Source organism: Dipodomys spectabilis, unplaced genomic scaffold (genome assembly GCF_019054845.1).
Source record: "Dipodomys spectabilis isolate Male_0828 unplaced genomic scaffold, ASM1905484v1 ptg000203l, whole genome shotgun sequence".
Classification (NCBI taxonomy): domain Eukaryota; kingdom Metazoa; phylum Chordata; class Mammalia; order Rodentia; family Heteromyidae; genus Dipodomys; species Dipodomys spectabilis.
The window spans coordinates 3875080-3879712 of record NW_024870880.1 but is presented as its reverse complement, the minus strand read 5'-3'; the positions used below and the strand labels follow the sequence as shown (position 1 = coordinate 3879712).

The 4633-nt window shown below is 33.6% G+C and overlaps 1 pseudogene; it reads right to left on the bottom strand.

Annotated features, from left to right (window-relative positions):
• Nucleotides 1-4230: 4230 nt before the first annotated feature.
• LOC122122069 lies at nt 4231-4343 on the bottom strand (annotated as a pseudogene).
• Between the last annotated feature and the right edge of the window lie 290 nt (nt 4344-4633).

The window sequence follows — 4633 nt, the reverse complement described above, 5'->3', positions numbered from 1 at the left end:
ACCCCTTCACCCATTCTTCTCCCTCTTCCCTAACAACGCACCTCCCAAGATCGTTTCCAAGCTATTGTTTTGTGAGTAACACTGTTGCATAATTTCCCCCTTTGTCCTTTGTCTCACTATTTTTTTTTCCTTCCCGTTCCCCAGTTCGGATCAACATATTTACAATACACAGGGTACCAAAATCAAATACAGTGACTACAGGGGATAAACCATAGGTGGGAAAACATAAAAAGGATAAAAATAAATCATGTAGTACATTAAGAACAACAACAACAAAGAACATGTCTTGGAGTTCATTTCACTTAGAATCACCTTATATGGTCATATGTACATAGCTATTGAGCTGTTCTACTCATCTAATAAGATTATACTTGATGTAGACAATAATGCTCCCTATGACCCAATAATCCTACTTCTGTGCATTGAACCAGATGACCACAAACAAGGCCACACTAAAGCTACCAGCACAATTATGGTTATCACAGTAATATTTACCATAGCTAAGATATGGAATCAACCCTGATGGCCCTCAGTAGATGAATGGATCAAGAAAATGAGACACACACTCACATACACACATACACACACATATTATGCTTCCATCAGAAAGAAAGATACTACCTCATTTGTAAGAAAATGAAGGTCTTGGAAAAAATCATATTAAGTGAAATAAGACAGACTTAAAAAAACATAGTTCCCATGGTTTCCCTTATTTGTAATAATTAGTTTACATCAAGGATAATCTCATGTATTTTAATTTGACAGTTTGTTCTATGTTGAGCGTGCAACATTATTGCTATATTGTTTGTTATCATTTCTCCAAACAGGCAGGTATATTGAAAAAATTACGTTCATCTTATCCATTACTGAAAGAAGAGCAACTAAAAGAGCAACCCTTACTAGGAAGAACAACTCCTACTTATTTAGCTTCATTCCTATGTAAGGCCAATGTTGTCCCCTGTATTCTCATGTACATTTCAACTCTATACCTCATACTGTATATCTAGTATCTTCTACATTGTGAACTAAATGCCCCAGATGTTCCACTTTGCTTTACTTAAAAAAAATTCTGTCTTAATATTTGAGGTTGGTGTGTGTGTGTGTGTGTGTGTGTGAGAGAGAGAGAGAGAGATAGATAGATAGATAGATAGAGAGAGAGAGAGAGAGAGAGAGAGAGAGTTTACAAAGATCAGAACACAACATTTTTCTTCATTTCCAATACATTTTTCAGGTCATTGTAAGTTATGGCTAATGGCAGCAGTCTCTTGTTATTTTAAGGATGAAACAGAAAAAGATATTTGTACTTGTACCAAGGTTGCTTTAATAGTCTGCAGTTGAACACTGAACATTGACTTATATCTTGGCTGCTCTTGTGAATAATGTGAATAACAATGAACTACAGATTTATTTTCGAGTTACCTAGAGAGAAATAATCACATGATTGGTGGGTCACATGATATCTCAACTTTGAATTTCTTTAGAAACTTGCATACTACTTTCTACAACAAGAATGCTAACCTGTTTTTTGACCAATAGAGTAGATAATTTCATTTTCTCCACACTCTCACCAACATTATTACCATTTCTTCAAAGGTAATAAAGGGCAGGTTTTTATTATCTGCAGTACCCTACACTGGCCTTAGACTTAAATCCAACCTCCTAAATGCTTGAAATTACAAGCCTTTACCACCATAACTGGTTTCATTAATTTTTTGATAAGTTATAATAGTTATGAAGTTGTATCATAGTAATTTTGAATTATATTTCTCTAATGACTTCTGCTCAAAAAGCATTACGGCAGCATAGAAGTTGTATTAAACACAACTTTGTAAACCCACAGGCAATTTTCAGGGCTTTATTGAGAACATGTCTATTCAAACCTTTTGTCCATTTTTGATCCAGTTTCTGTTAATCTCATCTTTAATCTCGCTAAATTAGATCAATTATTAATTCAAGGTAGTATAAAAGAAAAAAAATGTAGCAACTCTTAACATTTTTCAGTTTTTAATAACATGGTATTGCTTAAATCATTTTGTGTTAACAATTGACAGTATGTAACTCAATTTAGTTAGACCTGTTACAAGGCTGTAGTTTATTTATTTTACATTGATTGTTCTTTCCAAAGCCTGTTTGTCTAATTTCCCTTGGTTTCTTTCAGTCTCAAGTAGCTCAGATTTAAAACTGAAGAATAAATGGAAGTAAGCAAACAAAAAATAATACAGTTCCTCTCATCCGATGATGCCTGTATAAGAATGAGGAAAGAGTTAATCCTTTTAAGGACCTATGATGGGACAACAAAAAATGAATTTATTCTTCTATGTCTTCTTTATCTTTGCGATGTAACTTAAATGTTGTAAAACACATTATACTGCTCAGATAATTTTATGTTTTATCCGTTTTGCACATTTTCATATGGATTTCATCTCAGTCTACAACATTCTTTCATCATTCTGTCCCTGATAATTTTACACTATCAAGACATAAGATAACCAGTTTGATTTACAGCAAGAGAAGTTATCCACCTGGCTTCCTTGGAAGCAGAGCATGATCAATAGATATTACTTCTGTTTGCTCACTACATGTAATGGTTTCTGTACTATTATCACATTCTATTTAGTATTTTAAAAAGAATGCTGGCTAAACTCAAAGCTCATTCCTAGAAGTTTATGTTAAGTATTTCACAAGTTTTATTCCCTTAATTGTTAAGATAACATTTGCTATAATGCTAATGTTATTACCATTTTAGTGTTGGGAAGAATTGTAATTAAAGGCAGTAAGTGCATGACCTAAAGACACACACAGTGAGGAAGGAAATGAGTCAAATTTCCAAAAGTCTTTCAGCAATACACAAAAGGTAGATAAAATCTCTCCATTCTATAACACTCTCAATTCAATATTCATATTGCCCATGGTGATTGTTTTCTGTCACATTTGTCTTCAACACAGATTGTGTTGGTGACATTGGGATATCATGCTCAGAGCTGAGCTTATACATTGAGGTCCAAAGAGAGGCAAATTTCTTCTGTCCCACAATTCCAGTATCCTTTTTAAAAAGTACTAAAACTTTTAAATATCATCATCAACTTTCTTATAAGTAAACAAAAATTTAAAAAATCATAAATAATCACTCCAAAATGCTTTAAAATTGGAGATGCTAAAACATGCCACTCTGAAGTAAATTTTCTTCTACTTTTAACGTTATTCTGAAAGTCTTTGCTGGTTTGTCAGACCTGTAATCCTAACTAATTGGGATATCTACTCAGGAGCCTGAGATCTGTGGATAACAGTTGGAACCCAATCAGGGCAAACGAAATTCATGAGATTATTTTTCAAAAATTTTAATGAACTAGCAAAGGGCCAAGAATGGAGATGTAGCTCATTTAGTAGCACACCAATCTAGAGAGAAAAGGCCTTGCAAGACTTGAAGCCCTGATTTCAAACTCTGAGCACGCCAACACACATGCAAGTGCTTAAGCACATGCGTGTGTTCACAAACATATTTATTCAAATTACCTTCATATCGGAGTTTTGCATGAATTTCTTTGCTAACGAAATTATATGAGTAAAATAAAGGAAATAAACTCTTCCATCTCAGAACATTTTTATACATTTTTATTGTAAAAATATTGTACAGAGGGGTAACAATTACATGAGCAAGGTAATGAGTACATTTCCTAACAAGCATTGTTACCTCCTCCTTTATTGTTCCCCTACCATCCCTTCCCTCCCACCTCCACAAGTCCATTAACCTCCTCCATTTCCCGGCCTCAATTGTAAAGTTCACTTTACAACATAGTGTATTGTGCATCTCATTGTTACATGGGTCAACCTGTATCCCTAGTTAAGCATTTTGTTTTTTTTGTCCTTCCTCTCAAAAAATTAGAGGAGAGTATAAACAAGATGTAGGCACACCAACTTCAAATACATTGAAAACAGGTGTTATAACATGGGGGAGGAACATATAAAGAAACAAACAAACAAAAAAAAAAACACTGCACGTCATAAGTATGTAAGAAAAAATAGCAAGAAAATAAAAAACCACTTGTGTCCCTAACTTGGGGTTCATTTCCCTTAACACAATCTTATCTGGTCATATACACATAACTTTTGACCTTTTCTGCTTATCCCAGACATACATTAGTTATTGAAAATTAGAGAAACCATGGGACCTATGTTTCTTTGGACTTGGCTTACTTCACTTAATTTTTTTCCAAGTCTTTCCATTTCCTAACAAATTGGGCGATGGAATGTTTCAGAAATTTGCCTGTCATCCTTGCACAGGGGCCATGCTAATCTTCTCTGTATCATTCCAATGTTAGTGTATGTGATGCTGAATTGAGCAAGGAACATTTTTTATATATAAATTGTAATTGATTTTCTTAAACTAGAAAATACAACAAAACGCAAGTTTAAAAGAATTTCATGAAATTTTAGAACCATGTACTTCTTACATAAGTACACATTTAAGAAAAAATCAAGATTGACATGTCAAAAACAAAATAATTCCAGATATTTGTTGTTCAAGAGATGTGTAGGAGGAGGAATTCAATTATTCTATACAAGGGACCTGTCATAACGAACACTGCAGCAAGTGTTAAGGTTTGTTGAAATATTTAATGTTTTAAATATATTT